This window comes from Oryzias latipes, chromosome 17 (genome assembly GCF_053564925.1).
Source record: "Oryzias latipes strain Hd-rR chromosome 17, Olatipes_Hd-rR_3.1".
Taxonomy (NCBI): Eukaryota; Metazoa; Chordata; class Actinopteri; order Beloniformes; family Adrianichthyidae; genus Oryzias; species Oryzias latipes.
Genome location: NC_136253.1, coordinates 15,655,620 through 15,676,209, shown reverse-complemented (window position 1 = coordinate 15,676,209; position 20,590 = coordinate 15,655,620). Strand labels below are relative to the sequence as shown.

The following is a 20,590-nucleotide window of genomic DNA, read 5'->3' as shown; positions in this document are numbered from 1 at the left end:
TGTTCATCTGTCTGTAACCCTGCGTACAAATTTGTGCTCTTTGTGCGGAGTAAACCTACAAAAGCTAAGTTTTGTCTCTGAGTCATTATTCATTTTCTGTGTGCAGGAAACTGAAAGGAACGAACCAGCCTAATTTACCTATTTTACAGTCCTGTTTAGAATCTCCAGTTTCCTCACATTTGGTCCTCCTGAGCCGGTCGATGCGCGCCTTGGACACCGCTGGAACCCCTTGGGGGGGGTTGCCCGAAAACCGCTAGCGGTCTGGGATCACAGCCTCAGCATTGACACATCCGCCTTCAGGATCGGCGGCCCTGCCCTTGGATCCGGTGGTGCCCTCGGTGACGTCGGACCCTCATCAAATAACAAGGTTCATTGCTTGAAGTGAGTATGCCACACAGAAAGTCTGTCCTTTCTTTACTTGTTAGGGTTTTATGTTGACTGTGTCTTTGTCCTTGTGTGTGCGCGCATCAACTTTGGGGAAGAACTGAGACACGGCTGCAGTCTGACTGCTGCGCGAGCACGTTGAGCAGAACAGCGCCTGCAGTAAAGGCGCTGTGCGTGCACGAGTCATCCTTCGCGGACGGGAAAAAGTGTGGGCAGCGCGCGAGACTGCGAGTGTAGGAGCCTTCCTTCCGCGGTGGAATGGCAGTGTAGGGATGGCAATATAAGCGTGAAGTGTGAAGCGTGAAGTGTAGGTACCGCCGCTAGACCGACTAAATAAGGATGTGTGCCTTAACTTTTGAGGAGAGGTGTCGTGAGCTGTGTGCGCGACTTTGATAATTATTTGTCAACTGAGTCACTATTTTTGTTTTAGAACGAGGCATTAATCAAAGCGAGCATACACCACAGAAGCTGTCGGGGAAAAAAAAGCACACTCAGACACAGAGAGACATAAATTGCGTCGCGCACACATAGGTTCCCCGGAGCTCCGTTTCTTCCATGTGCAGTCCACACAGGACTTTTAGCACAAAATTTAAGACACACAGTCATGTTGTAGTCCACACAGCACTTTTAGGTTTAAAGGGCCTATATCATGCAAAATCAACTTTTTTTACGCTTCTAATTGTTTTATAATGTTAATTCCTCACGAATAATAACCGCAAAGCGGTATCTTGATCCATTTCTCAGTATTCCTTTAAAAACCTGCTCTTCGATCACCAGCCCCTCCCAATACATGACAATGGTTGGGTCCTCACATTCATACATATGAATGTGGGAAACTACCCCCTTCCAGGAAGAGTCTGCGCTGTCCCCAGGCTAACACCAACACACACTTTCTCTGCTAGCGGTGATCAGCAACAATGCTTTAATTTTGGCATCAGTTCTGAGAAGAAATAGTTCCTCGTGCACTTAATCTGCAGAGACAACAACGACCCACTTTTTACATAAGACAATGCTTGTGTAAAAATTCCTTCACGACTCATGTAGTCGGCTCCAGTCCAGAGTCAGTCAGGTAGGTGAGGATGTTGTCATTACAAAATGGGCAACAGCTGGGCGTTCACAGCCGGATCGCAGGCCGGCAGCTTTGACATGATGATGTGTTCTCTGGATGACGGCCGTCCGTATGAAGTGCCACCGGCCGCCAGCCACCCAGTAGCTTGGGGCAATGTTCCCTGCACGGTTGTGCAATCTAACACTGCTTGCACATTCATATTGCACAAGAATATGTGTTATGGCTGGAATGACGGAAACCCAAGTCCAGAGAGAAATCAGGCTAAGTCTCAAAAATTCCCAAGAAGCAATTTACTTAATTACAAAGAACGCCACAAGGTGGGAACAGGAAAACAAATATCCTCACTGGAAAACTGCAAAAGGACAAAACTATGAACTAAGCAAAGTGAAAAAACAAAACAGAGGACAAGCAGACCTCTCTGTCAGCTGAGCAGGAGACTGAGGAGGACTGAGAGACTTCAACTAATATGCTTGATTACAAAGTGCTGGGAGCTGTGCACTCCTCCACAGAGAGCACCAGGTACTTACTTACACAATTATACTAATTATATCAAAAGCAGAGTTGTCCAAAAATCATCCAGTCCAGTTGAATCTGAACATATTCTTAAAACTTAAGAATAAGAATAAGAAACAGATACCTGGAAAGACCTCAGCCCTATCAGTCCAGAAAAGCGCAGTGCTAGGAACAGCTAAGATACTGTGCAGGACTCTCAAGCTCCCAGGCCTCTGGTAGAGGACCCAAGCTTGGAGGAGAAACCACCCGCGGAGGGTGAGAGGGGTGATTCTTTTTTTTAATATGTATATAGTTTATTCTGAAATGCTTAAAGTAGCATGATACAGGATCTTCTAGGTCATTTCACTATTTACCGGCTTTCTTCTTCATCACAGACATCAAAGTCTGTAATGATGAACTGTGAGTCTTAATACCTTCATGTAGATGTTTCTTGGTTGATGTGGATCATCTGCTCATGTGAATCCTCCCACAGTGTTTCATTAGCAGCTGTAACCACAGAGACTCTGATCAAACAGGAATGAACAGAATCCATCTGATATGAAGCTGTGCTTTGAAAACCACTTCCCTCCTCTTTGAAGAGTAGTCCCATATCTGTCTTCAGGTTTTTGTACAGCCTCTTCTACACTTTGGATCACTGTGTGTCTATAGCACAGTAGTAGAGAGCTGTGTCTGCCAGGGTTAACTTTCTGATGATCAGTTCAGTTGATGTGTCTGTTGTTCTAGATTCATATCGTTTATCTGGAATAAGTTCACTTGTGGAACTTTTTCCTCCTTTCCTAAGAATAAACTGAGGAGCCTGAAGATCAGAATCATGTTTGTACCAATAAAGCCAAGGACCGCTGTCGGCTGTCTGATAGTTACATTTCATTGTAACAGATTTTCCTTCAGTTCCTGTAAGTTGATCTTGATCAGGAGAGATTGAGTCTCCAGCTGTGAGTCCTGGAAAAAGTGGAGAAAATGAAGCCATTAGATGAATGAGATGATGAGTTGATGCAGCAGCTTCAAGCAAACTTGAATCTCTGTTCTTAAACTCACCTAGAATGTGATACAGAAGCAAAAAGAGGTAAAGCAACATGTCTTTGGAGTTCTTGAAGCCACACAGACAGCAGATGAACTCTGTTCTTCCACTGCAGCACAATGAAGAAGAAATAATGTGAATGGCTGATCTGAAGTTCAGTGGGCGGAGCCAATGAGCTCTTTTTCATTTCAGCTCAATCAATCAAACAGTTTAGTGCTTCCACAACAGCTCTGTCTCTGATCTTTAGTGCTTCATTTCTCTTTTAATTTACATCTGTCAAATCACAGAATCTGCAGTCCCTTCACAGTGTGTGACGCCCTCTAGTGGATGTTGTGTAGTATTGTGTTTTCTCTGCAGGATTTTGTACAAAGTTTAGTTGTTTCCTGTCACTGTGGGCTCCACAGCACAGTAGTACACAGCAGAGTCTGTCACTGCAGCAGAGGAGATCTGCAGATGAAACTCCTGTTTCTGTTTGTCGTGTTTCACTGAGAACTTCTCTGTTTCATCTGAATATTCTTTAATCAGAAACTGTGGAGATGAACTGGACTTCTGTTGGTACCAGTAGAAAAACTGTATAGAACCAGAATATTTGCAGGAGATAGTGACAGTGTCTCCTTCCAAAGCCATCAGTTCATCTTTCAATGGTTTCAGTAAATCCTCAGAGGATCCTGGAAACAACAAAGATAGATTTCATCAGGACATTTGGATTCTAATCGTTAATCTGACTTTCATCATCTCAAAGTAAATCAGTTCAAACATCTCCAGATGTTTCTCCTGTCCATCATCTCTTTTTCCATCTGCATCTTTTGATGACTTACCAGTTTGAAAGGAGACCATCATCATCCAGATGAGAAGCAGCAACATTCTTTTCACTGGTACTGAATGAAGAACAGAGAGAACACAGCAGCTCTTCAGCTCCAACATGAAGCTTCATGTTCTGCTTTGAAGCTCCTCCTCCTCCTGCTGTGGTTTGTTTCTGTGGAGCAAAGCTAGGAACAAACATTTCTCTGAGTTTTTCAGTTTGCAGAGAATCAAGTAAAGTCTTTTTCAAACTCTTGCACATTTAGAAATTCACTAAAGTTGATATGTGAAACATCTGTCAGAGGAAATTTGATCAGGAATCTTCCTAAACTCTCTTATTATAAACATGCAGTAAATAACAAGATGTGATACCAATATAAAATTCACAAACATTCCTGTTTGAATTCCAGTTTGAAACTCATTTGAAATAAAAAGAGAGAAAAACAAAAGCAGTGATTAAAAAGGCTTTAACACTTTAAAGGTTTCTTGGCAGAGATACTCAACAATTCAAACATGATTCAGACACAAACAACATAATATCACGAGAACCAAAGTTCAAACTTGAAGCACAGTTTAAATTTATACTGAAAATGCAGATTTTGACAAAATTTGGTGATGAGGTTTTTTAAAGTTATCCTTTTATTTATAAGAACTGATCTTACAATGCCACTCTTGTCCAGTTTTTTTTGTGCCAGTTATATTGTTTTATTTTGTTTTATCTATCAATCACACCTTAAAGACCAGTTGGTGAAAACATTGTCTGACATCAAACCAGTTCATCATGTAAAAAGGTTGTGAATCCCTGCTTTACATGAAAATCTTAGATTCTATTCACTGCAGCTCTAAAAGGCCCAGCATCAGATTAATCTGTAGCTTCCTGCTCGTCTCTTTCTGATGTCTCGGCTGGATTCTCATCTTCTTGGACTCTCGCTGCAGTTTCCTGCAAATATTCTATTTTATTTTGTGGTATCCTCTGACCCTGCTCCAGTTGTTGTGCTGTATAGGGCATCTGGGATTTGTCTTTTCAGGGGGAGTTCTGTGAGGATTGGTGCTATTTTTATTTTTACTTGTTGCATTTTATTTGTGCTCAATCCTGATTTCTAATTATTTATTTTAAAGGGCCTACATCAGGCTTTTCTTAAGCCTTTCATAGTCAACAAAACCAATTTTAAGATAATATATTACCTTTGGCACACAAAAGAACAATTTTTTAAAAGTAAATATTAATTATTTTTCTGAGTTCTTTTCTAGCCTGGAAGTAAGGTGACTAGATCTCTTAGACACCAACATTCTTCCTTTTAGTTTTCGCTCATTTTATGACGTCAACCTAGAGCCGGCCTGGGTTGCATGTCTATGTTTCATCCATGAAAACAATGAACATCTAGAAGGAGAGTCTAAAGGCAGGGATGCCCGGTTTAGCCTAGTCTGTTTAATAGTTTGAATTCTATGACTTCATGTTATTTATGATTTCATGTTTATTTTACAATTACTGGTATGAAACACATTGAGACGACTCTTGTATTATTTAATTGAATTGAATCCAAACTTTTGCAAAGATAGATGTGAAAATTGTACATATAAAATCAAAGTATTTTTGCCAAATGTTAGCTCAGCAGAGAAAGTGTGTTAGCCTGGGGGCGGTGCTGGCAGTACAGTTTCTTCCTGGAAGGGGCTGTTCCTCACTTGTCTATGTCACAATGTGAGAATCTGCTCTTTTTTGTGGGTTGGGAGGGGCTGCTGCTAAGAGAGTAGGTTTATAGAGGAAGACTCAGAAATGCAAGAAGGGATCAAAATACCACTTTGGGGTTTCTCTTGAGAAATCAACATTATCATACACTTAAAAGCTTAAAAACATTCATTTGACAAAAATAGGCATTTTAAATATTTTCCTAAAGTCACAGTCCCATCAGGGTTAATCAGCAAACTTCCATTACACAGAACTTTTCATGTAAACATGCTTTACACATGTGAAGCTTTCTGTTCAGGATCTCCTCTCAGAAATCATAGTTTCTTCTAAAACAGGTAGGGATGAGGTGAAGAGGACAAGTGGATGAGTTCAGTTTACTTGTCACTTTCTTCAGCATGGCAGCATTAATCAGTGCAGAGATCTTCAATGGTTCCTCACACACACAGGAAACAGAGTCAGTCACCACGGGACAACCACAGATTCTGAATCTTTTCTAGAGTCCAGTTTGTCCATAAAATAGACTGTAAACCCTTTAAACTTGTCACCTGAAAATCAATGTTCATTTTAAAAGCAGGTGAAAAAAAAGAACAATTGTTGAGTGTAAAACTTTAGAGTTCTTTGATTTACATTCATCATTTCATAATTTAAGTACACTCTTAATTTGTTAGCTCTGTCACATTGGGCCAATATTTTACAGAAAAGGAAATGAAGAACTATTTATTAGTTCTTTTTGCTGGTCCTCATGGGTGGCATGTTGGTTATTCTTCCTTTAACGATTTTTTGAAAAGTTGTTTCTGCAAAAAAAAAAAAAAAAGAAACACAGGAGGATTTTAAGATAAAATTTGGGTCTGTTAGGAGTTCCAAAATATTTACAAACACTTCAGCTGTGAAACTTTATTTCTTAACAGTTCTCTCCAAAATCTTGTTTTATGGCCCAATGTGACAGTAGTGTTTATTTCAGTGTTTTTATTTTGTTTGTTATTTTTTAATTTGCACCAAGTTTATCTTCTACATTTGTGTCCTAAAACATAATTATGTTCTCGCAAGAACTTTTCATACTTTGACCAGTTTTGTTCTCTCAACACATGAACCTTTTTAGTGTCATAGCGCCCTCTATTGGATGTTGTTTTGTTTTGTTGTTGCAGGTTTTTGTACAGAGTTTAGTTGTTTCCTGTCACTGTGGGCTGCAGAGCACAGTAGTACACAGCAGAGTCTGTCACTGCAGCAGAGGAGATCTGCAGATCTATCTGTTTGTTTTCAACTTGAATCTTCAGTCCTTCAATTTTTATAATTCCTATCTGTCCTGAAGAAGAATGAGAGACCAAGAGCTCTGGAAGTTTTCCTTGAAACTGTCGATACCAGAAGAAATAACTGTTTGTTGACAGTTTGGGATATTTATAGGACAGAGTGACAGAAGTTCCTTCCAAAGTGGACTCTTCCTTCTTGACTGCAGTGAGTTCTTCACAGCTGACATCTAAAGGAAGAGAGAAGTCAGATCAGTGATGGACAAACATCAAATGCTGAAATGGATCTTTGAAAGAATCCCATCAACCTGTTCCAATGACTAGAAGCAGCAGAGTGAACACAGATGTCTGCACAGACAGCATGTTGGAGGAAGCTGATGTTTGGCTTTTGTGTGTTGAACTGTGTTGAAAGTGGAAGTTTGTGTCTCTTCTATAGTTCACTAACAGCTCAGCTCCTCCCTCAATCTCTTCATCTGCTTTTTCATCTGTTCTTCCTCTTCTCTCTCCTCTTCCTCTGGATTAAGCCTCAATCACACCCCCCCCCCCACCCATACAGGTAAAAACAGGCTGTCTGCAGACTAAAATGGGCAGAAATATTCACACATATTTTTTTTTAAGTGGCGTTGAAGTAGAAAATGAAAACGCATATTCGAGAGTTGATTTTTAATTTTATTGTTTAGTCATTTGATGCAGTTACATTTTGAAAATGAAAAAGCATTTCTGATGATCCATTTTAATTGTCAAAATAGATATTTCTGATAGAATGTTGGTACACTTTCACCAGAGAACATTTGGAAAATTAAATATCAGATACTATTCTCTTTATCATTTTAAATAAATGGCATAATGAGCGGTGTTTGAGAAGAAAGAGAAAAAGCCGTTTGGCGGATTGATTTTTTGTTTTATTTTTGAGTCAATGAACGCAGCTTCATTGTGAAAATGAAAAAGCATTTCTGGTATTGACTTTTATTTTGAATTATGAGACAGATATGCTTCAATCAGAAGCTTTGAAATACTCTGTCAATAAACGGTGATCATCGGCCCTCAATCAGAAAAGACACAAAGGTTTGTTATCTTTGAAAAAAAAACAAAAGGAAAAGAAAAGACAAAAAAGAAATTCCCTGCTGGAAATAATGTTATTTTTTAAATTGTGGATATTATTTTCAAATAAACAAGATTGCTACATTGTTGCCTTTTATTGAATTATAATTCTACAGAGGATGAGAACAATTGAGTCAATTCGGAACGGTTGGTGACATAATAGAAAACAGTCACATGACCTCCTGGGTTGGATCAGAGCTCGCAACAATGCATCCAAACAGAAGTTTCACTTGAATTTCAAAATATTGTAGAATACGAGCTCGATCTTGTCATCACTAGTATTCACCAGTTAAAAAGATTCCAGAACAGATTTGTAACATGTGATCCCAGAGCTTTTTGTGGCTCTTTCATTCCTTTGCTGTGGTTCCTTTAGCAGCATGAAGTCAGGTAGTTGTGCAGAGGGGAAGGGATGAAATATTTAATAGAGAGCACAAATCTTCAGCTTGACCAAATGCTTCGTTATAAAAGTGAGTTTTAAGTCAAGTTTTAAAAATGGAAGGTGAAGACACTTGTCTAATATTTAGTGACAAAGCATTCCAAAGCTTTAGAGAACATATAGAAATGCTGGTTCACCCCTTAACTTCCTTTTGAACTGCGGTAAATCAAGGAGAAGCTGATCAGCTGACCTGAGACACCGAGCTGGGGTGGAAGGAGAGAGAAGTTCAGCAAGGTAAGGCAAGGTGAGACAACTCAAAAATGTAACAAAACAAAAAAAAAATCTCACAGGGAACTCTAACATAAACAGACAGCCAGTGGAGGGAAGGCAGAATTGGTGGTCTCACGCCATGAGACTGGATAACTCATCATCTTTGTGACAGAGAGAAAGTGAACTGAACAGTTGCAAAGGGACATGTGACTGACAGATGTCAGAAGATCACCACGAACCGAATCATGTTGTCGCAAACATAAATGTTTTAATATCCAAAAACTTTGTGACAATGAAAACATGTTTTCATCTTAGAGTAAATTGAAATGTAAATTTGGGTTTATATTAGTTTCTGTGATAAACACAAATAAAAACGTTTAAAGTCATTCAGGTCATTCAAAGTCTCCATCCTTCCTTCTTCATTAGATCTGATGTCTCCACAGAAATGTCTGTAGTGATGAACTGTGAGTGTTTGAAACTTCATGTAGATGTTTATTGGTTTATGTGGATCATCTGCTCATGTGAATCCTCCCACAGTGTTTCATTAGCAGCTGTAACCACAGAGACTCTGATCAAACAGGAATGAACAGAATCCATCTGATATGAAGCTGTGCTTTGAAAACCACTTCCCTCCTCTTTGAAGAGTAGTCCCATATCTGTCTTCAGGTTTTTGTACAGCCTCTTCTACACTTTGGATCACTGTGTGTCTATAGCACAGTAGTAGAGAGCTGTGTCTGCCAGGGTTAACTTTCTGATGGTCAGTTCAGTTGATGTGTCTGTTGTTCTGGATTCATATCGTTTATCTGGAATATTTTCATCTGTGTTACCTTTTGCTTCTTTCCAGAGAATAAACTGAGGAGCCTGAAGGTCAGAATCATGTTTGTACCAATAAAGATAGATATAGCTATCATATGTCTGATAGTTACATTTCATTGTAACCGATTTTCCTTCAGTTCCTGTAAGTTGATCCTGATCAGGAGAGATTGTGTCTCCAGCTGTGAGTCCTGGAAAAAGTGGAGAACATGAAGCCATTAGATGAATGAGATGATGAGTTGATGCAGCAGCTTCAAGCAAACTTGAATCTCTGTTCTTAAACTCACCTAGAATGTGAGATAGAAGCAAAAAGAGGTAAAGCAACATGTCTTTGGAGTTCTTGAAGCCACACAGACAGCAGATGAACTCTGTTCTTCCACTGCAGGACAATGAGGATGAAATATTCTGACTGGATGATGTGAAGTTCAGTGGGCGGGGCCAATGAGCTCTTTTTCATTTCAGCTCAACCAATCAAACTGTTTAGTTCTTCCACGACAGCTCAGTCTCTGATCTTTAGTGCTTCAATTCTATGATGTTTCTGTCATTAGTCTAATGATTCAGTACTTTCATAGTCTGTGACGTCCTCTAGTGGATGTTGTGTAGTATTGAGTTGTTGCAGGTTTTTGTACAGAGTTTTCTTGTTTCCTGTCACTGTGGGCCTCACAGCACAGTAGTACACAGCAGAGTCTGTCACTGCAGCAGAGGAGATCTGCAGATCCATTTGTCTTTGGTCGTCACTCACTTTGAAGGAAAATCCAGGAACTGGCTGGGAAATTGGTGTTTCTGTTCCAGAATGAGAGATCAAGAACTCTGGAGGTTTTCCTGGAAACTGTCGATACCAGTAAAACTGATCACTTCCCCTTGCTGCATTTTTATATTTGTAGGACAGAGTGACAGAAGTTCCTTCCAAAGTGGACTCTTCCTTCTTGACTGCAGTGAGTTCTTCACAGCTGACATCTAAAGGAAGAGAGAAGTCAGATCAGTGATGGACAAACATCAAATGCTGAAATGGATCTTTGAAAGAATCCCATCAACCTGTTCCAATGACTAGAAGCAGCAGAGTGAACACAGATGTCTGCACAGACAGCATGTTGGATGAAGCTGATGTTTGGCTTTTGTGTGTTGAACTGTGTTGAAAGTGGAAGTTTGTGTCTCTTCTATAGTTCACTAACAGCTCAGCTCCTCCCTCAATCTCTCCATCTGCTCTTTCATCTGTTCTTCCTCTTGGCTCTCCTCTTCCTCCTGGTTAAGCCTCAGTCACATCTCCCCCTACAGGTGGATTTTGACTGTATGCAGGCAAAAATGGCAAACCTGTATGGGGCATGGAGGTGACCAGAACAAAATAACAAAGTTGTAGATCGCTCGCTGAGCAGGTAGAGCAAACGTATTTTTGCATGTTTTTTTTCTACAGGAAGGCTTTGTGGGCGTAGCCTCTCGTGTCACTCCCGCTCCTAGTCTCACTCGGTCGTTCACAGTCCCAGAGGAGCTGAGCCGGCCAAAATGGTATTTATTAAAATCAAGGATAATTATGACAAAGCAGATTATGCTGATTTTGTATCAAAAGTGATTGAACCAGAGACAGATCCAATGTGGAGAATCTGACATTCATGATTAGATTTGTCTGTAAAGATATTCAAGTAAAGGTATTCAAGTCAGTTAAATGCAAAATTTATTACAAGCCAAATTCTTGAGCATCTTTCTGCTTTTAGTGCAGCTGAAATTGTCAGTCAGTGCTATGATATAGCTTCTGTCATGAGTGGGGTCAGGAGTGGTGTTCAGGCCTTATTGCAAAAGAAGGTAGGGAAGAATATACCTTATATCCACTGCTATAACCATTCTGCTGGCGGTGGTCCATGCAATGCATGCAAAGCCATGTGCAAAAACCTTTTTCGATCTATCAGAATCCCTGCAGTAATTTTTTCATCATCATTATGTGTCACAGAACAATGATGTTCCCTCCCTAAAACGACTGTTGGAGATCAGGCGGAGAAGTCATCCTGATGTGACCAAGTGCCTTGTGGAGCATCAAGATGCTATTAGGAGTATCCTGTCAGAGGTTACAGAGGACAGAGCTTCTGCTGTTGACATCTGCACAGACGCATCAACGTTACTAATGATATTAAAGAGACATCTTTTTTTTAAACATGAAAGTTTCCTCTAAACGTTTCTAGCTCTACGCAGAGCTTTTTTTAATTTATTTTTTTATAATTTAATAGGCTATGTTTCCAGATATCCAGAGACTGCTCTGAACCGGAGCGGCGTCATTCTCTTTCCATCTTACGGGTTACTTGTTTAAGAGAACGTGTTTCAGCGTTAAACCACGGTGCTACTCGGTTATGTCTGACTAATTTAGGTTTCAGGGGTGCAACAACACCGAGTGTACTCCTAAGGGCTTGTAAGGCATCATTAACAAATTTGTCATTTATACTAGGACTGATACTATGGGAGCTGGACTCAGAGTATTTGCTCAGAATTTTAATAAGTATTGGCTGAACTGTGTGTTTAATCTCAGACACAGAACGGTCAGTTAATGTTCTTCTAAGGTGTTTATTCTTCACTGGGGCAGTGGCATGTTCTAATGTAAACTGGAAGGTAATCAGAAAGTGATCAGAAATGATGGGGTTATGAGGAAGGACACTCAGCGGGCCAATCTCTATACCATGGGTTAAAACAAGGTCCAGGGTGTGTCTATGACAGTGAGTGGGTTCATTTACATTTTGGGTGAAACCAACATCATCTAATAAAGCTGCAAAAGCATTTCCTAGACAGTCACTTGGGTTATCAACATGAAGATTAAACCTCTAATATTTTAATTTTATCAGAATCTAAAATAGTAGTTGATAGGAAGTCGGAAAACGCAGTTAAAAATTCTGAATACAGGCTGGGGGGGGGTGATAAGTAATTATGAAAAAACAGGTTTTTGAGTCTTCCTTTTAGGGTGATTTATTGACAATATGATGCTTTCAAATGAATTATAAACATGCTTTCCTTTAGGGCTGAGAAGTAATCTAGGCTGTGATATTACTGCCAAACCACCTCCTTTCCCTGAAATCCTGGATTTCTGATAGTTAGCATAAGTGGGGGGGTTGCTTCATTCCATCTATCATAGTCATCCTGTTGGAGCCAAGTTTCTGTTAAGGCTAGAAGACTAAGTTTGTTATCATTAATTAACTCATTGAATAAGACGGACTTAGAGGAAATGGATCGAATGTTTAATAAACCACATTCAATGACATCATAATTCTGCTTGTGAGTTTTGCTGTCTGTCACTTTGAGGTTTCTGTGACGCGTTCCTTTCACTTGTCTTTCAGCACATAAGCTAAAGCTCGAACCTGCTTGACTTTCCCTGCATGGGTTTTGCACCAGCACTGAGGGAGGACCAGAGGAGAGTTTTACACTGCTGCTCTGAGCCCGGGTCTCGTCTCTGGGTTGTCAGGTTGACCGCCTAAGGCTAGCAGAAATGTTTCTAGAAAGAAGAGCGGCACCGTCCAGAGTAGGATGGACGTCATCTCTCCGCATGAGACCGGGCTTCCTCCAAAGCGCGCTCCAATTATCCACAAAACCAACGCCGTTTTCTGGGCACCATCTAGAAAGCCAGCGGTTAAATGATGAAAAGCGACTGTACATTTCATCACTGACTAAGTTCGGCAGGGGACCAGAGAAAATTACAGTGTCTGACCTCGACTTAGCCAGTTCACACACCGAAGCTAATGATTAGATTTGTCTGTAAAGATATTCAATTAAAGGTATAGTAGATATTTAAGGTAAAAGGTATTCAAGTAAAGGCGTAGTAGAAGCGGTTTTAGGCAGGTAATACGGGCAATTCTCCAGGGCGTGAATTTAACAGGGGGTAGTGGTGACAGCGGCTCAGTGCTTGGAAAAAAGTCTGCGACAATATTGGTTTCCTATTATCTGTCTGTTCTATCAGTGTTTGTGACCGCCTGAAACTCTAAACTGCAGTCCCTGCAGCTGCTCCCGTGTCCTGTCACACACTCGGCTGCGTGTGCGGAGCACTGCACGCACTGCCTGGATTGTGCAACACCGGTATCATTGGTGCCTTTAGATTCCTCCGCTCATGCTATTAATGTCATTCTTTATGTACTATTGTAGACATTTTGATGACTTGTCTTTATTTTCCTTAAATGTATTCTTTGTCTGCCTGTCATTTAGTTGGTGTCAGTATTTGACATAAAGACAGCAGGTAATGCAGGAAAACAGCTGAACTTTATGAGATCATAAATATACCTACTACCATAATAACCTATTTCTTCAGACTAAAAACGATAAATATATTGGTCCTGCTGTGTTAATGTTTGAGATCAATTTATATTTAATGTTATTTATTGATTTAATTATTTTCTCACCATCAAATGGTTCAGATGATCAAAATATTTCTAGTTTAAATGAGGAATGACAGATTTTTTACTTTCAGGCACTTTAAGCTTCTTTTCTGTTTTAGACTAGAACAGGGTTTTTGTGGCTAAAGAAAGATAATATTTGTTGAAAGTGGATTTATATTGATTTTTATCTTTTGTTATTGTTAAAAGATACAATTTTAGGTATACTTACACAATTTTATAGATACTTAACTAATATACTGTCACCACGACGAGTGTGTGGGGTGGGATGGGGGGGTTAGGGGGGGGGGGCGAAACATTTTCTTTTTCCTAAGGGGGGGCCTGGCAAAAAATAATTGAGAAGCACTGCCATACAGTGTGGTAAAATGTTTCTTAATAATGTTCCCTTTGTGTTATTTTAATGTGGAAAAACAACAGTTTGCTGAACATTAGGAAACTAAAATGTAAATGGATTTGACATGAATTCTTGTTTACTTGTTTGTTTATTCACACATTTAATTTATACTGGATTTTCTTGCAAGAGATATAAGGAATCTAGAAAAACTTCACCTGTACTGTTAAGTACCATGTATTTATCTCTGAGTCACACTGGTTGAATTTTTGACTAAAGATTTCCTGAATTGATTTTAGGTCAGTGAATCTGATTGTTCAAAATGAACCAAAATCGACTATGAATTGTAACAACAACCCCAAATTATGATATTTATCAAATAGTTGTACAATTTAATTATTAGACCCCTACTTAATGCAGTTCTGTGATCTGTGATGTACCTCCGTGAATCAATGAGACAAATTGTGTTTGTGTCCACTTTGTTCTCATAATTTTTCAAGTACACTTGAGATGTTTTATGATAAATAGAAAGGATGTGATTAAACTATTTTGAGCAAACTGTCCTCAGGTTTAAGCCTTATTCTTTAGAGTGATTCAATTAAATAAACGAAAATAAAACAAAATTTTCCTTAGACATGATTTACTGATCTGGCTCAATTGGGACTAGATTTTCCTTCATATTGGCGCTAAACTAAAATGAGTCCTTCATGGTTTAGTCCGTTAATGAGAATCACCGTTCTAGAAAAACTGCAGCTTATATTCAGCATCTTTACTGAGTCCACAGAACAGGCCATTACAGCAAAGTTGGTTTGAGTCCATGATTTGAACTCCAATCAAATCTGTCTGTGTTTATCTGCAGAAAGTTGATCTGGATTCACTCATTGATCTGTTGGAGACAGAAACAGTCAACTGGTCCATAATCACCTGCTGTGACTAAAATGTAGATCTGAGTGTCATCTGCATAGTTTTGAAAGTACACATTACTGCTGATTGTTGGCATGCACCTTTTTATTAGATTATAGCGCCATCTGGTGGGTGTTAAGGATACTGAGTTGTCTAAAGGTTTTTGTACAGAGTTTTGCTGTTTCCTGTCACTGTGGGCTGCAGAGCACAGTAGTACACAGCAGAGTCAGACACATGAAGCTTCTGGATCTTCAGAGGAACTGATTTGTCTTTGAGTTCAGCATCAAATCTGTCTTCCTTGAACTCTGGAGCATTTTCTTTTGTTTTTGAGTAACGTTTCAACATGTACTTTGCGTAACTGTTCACTTCCTGTTTGTACCAGAACAATGTTGGTTGTGAAAAACTGGTCTCATAGGTACAGTTGAGTGTGAGAGAGTCTCCTTCAGCAGCAATGACTTCTCCTCCTGGTTGGATCACTTTGTCTTCTCCTTTACACTCTGAGGAAGAACAGAACATGCAGAGGAAGAGATGAATCAATACAGATCATTGATTAAAGGACAACAATCAGCAGCTTTAACAGCTCTTAATGTACAGCTCAGTAATGTGTTGAAGTGTTTGAAGAGGAAACATGTTGATCTTTGTGTCTTACCAAAGAAAAGAGCAGCAAGAAGAATCCACAGCCAATGTTCCATCTGTACAACAAGGTTTCAATCAACAGGAGAAACTAGCTGATGTTCAACATTCACTCTGACAATTGTTCTCTTCACAGACCATTTCTTATTGACTGAATGTTGAACACAGAGCTGAGGGAGAGCCCCGCCCACTTCACCGTGTCGCCTTCTGGTGGAAAACAGAAAGTGTTTGTACCTGTTTGTTTTTGGTATTGTGAAATGTTTGTGTGAGAAAATGTCTTCCAAGTGGTAAAATTGTATTTTAGGCTGCGAGATATTTATGAGTTTTTTCAGCCTTTCCAAAGAAGAGCCTATTCTTCAGAAACTGTTGGAGTTTATCTTCACACATGACAGACCAGCAGTGGCGCCTCCAGAAACTTTTCATGAGGATGGCCGGTAGGGGGGGGCATTAAATCTTGGGGTGGCACACAAAAACCATGAGCTATATTTTCAAAATTCAATCTACTAAACGTAGTAAAACAGCCTTTAGAAAACTAACTGAAAGTTAAATGCCTGCTGATATTTTGTAGAACATTAACTTATAGTAGATACTACTATACTACTTTTGTCTCATATTAATTGTACAGCACTTTGTAATATGGATTTGAAAAAGTGCTATATAAATAAAGTTTATTATTATTATTATTACTATAGATTCTAGTAGATATTGTGTCTCCAGGTTTTTGTACAGAGCTTTGTTGTTTCCTGTCACTGTGGGCCTCACAGCACAGTAGTACACAGCAGAGTCTGTCACTGCAGCAGAGGAGATCTGCAGATTTATCAGTTTATCATCATCTTTCACTTTGTGAGAAAATCTAGGATCCAAACTCTGTAATGTTGCTTTTGATCCCAAGTGAGAGAAGAAAAACTCTGGAGGTCTTCCTGGAAACTGTCTATACCAGTAGAAAGAATCGGTTCCTGTAGCAACATTTTTATATTTGTAGGACAGAGTGACAGAAGTTCCTTCCAAAGTGGACTCTTCCTTCTTGACTGCAGTGAGTTCTTCACAGCTGACATCTAAAGGAAGAGAGAAGTCAGATCAGTGATGGACAAACATCAAATGCTGAAATGGATCTTTGAAAGAATCCCATCAACCTGTTCCAATGACTAGAAGCAGCAGAGTGAACACAGATGTCTGCACAGACAGCATGTTGGATGAAGCTGATGTTTGGCTTTTGTGTGATGAACTGTGTTGAAAGTGGAAGTTTGTGTCTCTTCTATAGTTCACTAACAGCTCAGCTCCTCCCTCAATCTCTCCATCTGCTCTTTCATCTGTTCTTCTTCTTTTCTTAGCTCCTCTTCCTCCTGGTTAACAGGTTTCTTAACTCAAAGACTTTAGATGTCCTCTAAAACAAAATGGAATAAATTAGAATCTGTTCTACATGAACCAAGAAATAAGTAAATTTACAATTAGCAGAGACTTTTTTCATTAATTATCTTTTACATTCAGTGAACTCTAAAGTTAACTTCTTGTAATGAAGTGAGTTATTTCATAAGCAGTTGCCACTATAAGGTTAGAGTTTTGTTTCAATTCTCTTTATTAAGTACATTTCTAATTTCATTACAAATTTCATTATGTAATTTCATTACATAACTGAAGTTTCAAATAAAGTGAAAAACCCCAAGACAAACTATATTTGATGGTTTCTGTGATCCAGTTCATTCAGATTATTTCTAGAAAATTAGATTGTCTTTAGTGTAGTGTAGCTCAGGTGGTAGAGCAGGTCGTCCAGCATCCGAAGAATTGGCGGATCGATTCCCACTATCCTCAGCCAGCTGTCGCCCCCAGTGTGCGGCCAGCATGCAGCCCACCGCCCCCCCAGGGGATGGTCCAAAATGTGTAAAAGAATTACCCCGTTGTGGGATAAATAAAGTATCATGGAAGACAGAAAAAAATCTTTGAATGGAAGTCCAGTATGAGTGAGTATTTATTTATTTACCAAAATTAAATCTAGACACTGACTGATAAAAAGTATAGAAAACATCCACTGAAGAGATAATATTAAAATCAAATATACAATTTATATTAGTTATAACCTCGGTTGTTATAACTACAATATTACAATATTGGAGCTGGTTCTCTCTGAGTTTATGCTTCATCTGGGTTCTTTTGGAAGCAGTTGATCAGTCCACCTAAGAGAACATGAAGGAACATCAAGCTGCAGCTCAGACAGGTGCTAAACCAAATAAAGATTTTAAAACCAATAAAAATGGAGCTTAGACTTCCTCCAGATATGGAAGTGGTGTAATGTGAAAACTGTGCTGGTTTCTTCATGTGTGACGCCCTCTGGTGAATACTAAGGAGTCTTTTATTGTTGTTGCAGATTTTTTTACAGAGTTTGGTTCACAGCACAGCAGTACACAGCAGTCTTTTTCTGCAGCTGAGGCGATCTTCACATAAAATTCCCGTTTGTCGTGTTTCACTGAAAACCTCAGTTTTATTTGAATTTTATTTAACCCTTGTGTTATCTTAGCTGACCCCACCCTTACTTTGACGTGTTCTCCCTACCATGACAAAGGTGGATAAAGGTGGAAAGATTTCATGTAATCCATGGACACCAGTGAAGATCACAAATCATTGAAGAAAAAAGGTTCAGAGCACTGTCTAGTGGGTCTAGATGACCCAACTCCCAATGTTAAAGTGCCTAGGATAGCACAAGGGTTAATCAGAAACTGTGGAGATGAACTGGACTTCTGTTGGTACCAGTAGAAATACTGAATAGAACCAGAATATTTGCAGGAGAGAGTGACAGTGTCTCCTTCCAAAGCCATCAGTTCATCTTTCAATGGTTTCAGTAAATCCTCAGAGGATCCTGGAAACAACAAAGATAGATTTCATCATGACATTTGGATTCTAAACTTTAATCTGACTTTCATCATCTCAAAGTAAATCAGTTCAAACATCTCCAGATGTTTCTCCTGTCCATCATCTCCTTTTCCATCTGCATCTTTTGATGACTTACCAGTTTGAAAGGAGACCATCATCATCCAGATGAGAAGCAGCAACATTCTTTTCACTGGTACTGAATGAAGAACAGAGAGAACACAGCAGCTCTTCAGCTCCAACCTGAAGCTTCATGTTCTGCTGTGAAGCTCCTCCTCCTCCTCCTGCTGTGGTTTGTTTCTGTGGAGCAAAGCCAGAAACAAAAAGCTAATATGTGAAACATCTGTCAGAGGAAATCTGATCAGGAATCTTCCTAAACTCTCTGATTATAAATATGCAGTATATTACAAAATTTGATAACAAAATAAAATTCACAAAAATGAAGTGGATCCCTTTCTGACTTCCAGATTAATGCTTGTTTGAAATGACAAGGAAGAAAAACAAAAGCAGTGATTGTAAAGGCTTTAAACCTTTAAAGGGTTCATGGCAGACAGACACAGCAATTCAAACATGATTCAGACACAGAGATCATAAAATCACCAGAACCAAATTTCCAACTTGAAGCCCAGATCAAACTGATACTTAAGATGCGGATGCTGATTTTGACAAAGTTTGGTCATAAGTTTTTTTAGTCATTCGTTGATTATAGATGAACTGATCTTACAACCACTCTTGTCTGGAAATGTGTCCAATATTTACTGGACATCAAAGAAACAAAGAGAAAACTACTTTCACTTTTGTCATTCCCAACCATTGACTGTACATGAGAACTGGTCCGAGTGAGGGTGACATCAACCTTAGAAAATAACTTGATTCTGATGCCAATGAAATGACGCTGATTTAGTTGCTACTTTTTTGGATACAGACATCAACATGTTGACACCAGACGACTTGGTCCAAGTCTACATTTCTATGGTAACCATTTGGCCAATCATGAGTGACCTTGTCTCAAATTCACACCCCTTCCACTGAAAGTGCAATTTGGAGAATCTGTCAATCAAACGCTTTGGACTTTAGAATAATCTAAGTTAGGGTGAAGTAGGTGAGATGCAGATTTAACACCCCTCTCCAAAAAAATAGTCTTATGGACTATGCAAGGCCAGCTGTTCATTTGACATCTTACAGGCACGTGTCACCTGCACACCCTTGTGTGTTATTCGTGCATGGTAAGTGAAGTTGAGGGACAGTAATCTCTATTTATTAATTCAATATTGAAACTGCTGGAGACAGAAAAGTTGCAGCAGCATCAGTTCTACACCAAGAACTGCAGCAGAAAGTAGAAAACATGGTCAGAGTTTAAAAACTAGTGAAAAAAATAATCTTCAATTATTGTTGGAATCTCCAAATTACAGAAAATACAAATGAGAAAATCGGTCCTTCATCCACAGATGAGATGATGGCAGAAAGATGAACACAGAGGTTGATAATTCTGTCAGATAATTGTAGATTACAGTATGTTTTGTAATTATCATACTAAACTGAAACACATGTGGACAGAAGAGTCTTTGGAGCAGAAACTACTGGAAGGTTTATGTGGAACAGGTTTGTCAGTAACAGGCATGTTCAGCATATCAATGATGGAAGTGAAACTGAACATCTTAGATGACCCCACCCTTGTATTGACGTGTTCTCCCTACCATAACAAAGGTGGATAAAGGTGGAAAGATTTCATATAATCCATGGACACCAGTGAAGATCACAAATCATTAAAGAAAAAAGATCCAGAGCACTGTCTAGTGGGTCTAGATGACCCAACTCCCAATGTTAAAGTGCCAAGGATAGCACAAGGGTTAACCTCACACGAGGTTTATTGTATGTTTTTCTTGTGGGGTTGCATGGTTGCACAGTTGTTGACTCCTCACAGCAAGAATCCTCTGGTTTGAATATCAGCTAGGACCTTTCTGTGCTTTCTGTGTGGATTTTCCATGTTCTACCTGTTCTTTGTTCGTTTCTTCCTTCCATAGTCAAAAAACATGTGTCATGGGTTCATTGGAATATCTAATAATTTGTCACTAGGTGGGTGTGTATGTGTATAAATATGTCAATTTTTTAAACCCACACATCACCGCAGAAGCATTAAAATGGCATGTTATCAAAAAGAAAATTTAATGATTATTCCACAGAATGTGATCATTTAGATGCAAAAACTCCAAGTAAACTGAGGGTG

The 20,590-nt window shown here is 39.2% G+C and overlaps 1 long non-coding RNA gene across 1 annotated transcript; it reads right to left on the bottom strand.

Annotated features, from left to right (window-relative positions):
* Window positions 1-18,201: 18,201 nt before the first annotated feature.
* On the bottom strand, window positions 18,202-18,688 carry LOC144986731 (uncharacterized). The gene is made up of 2 exons (XR_013650586.1): window positions 18,503-18,688; window positions 18,202-18,352 (listed from the first exon to the last, which is right to left on the bottom strand). It is a non-coding gene; the product is annotated as an uncharacterized LOC144986731 (long non-coding RNA).
* Window positions 18,689-20,590: the final 1,902 nt, after the last annotated feature.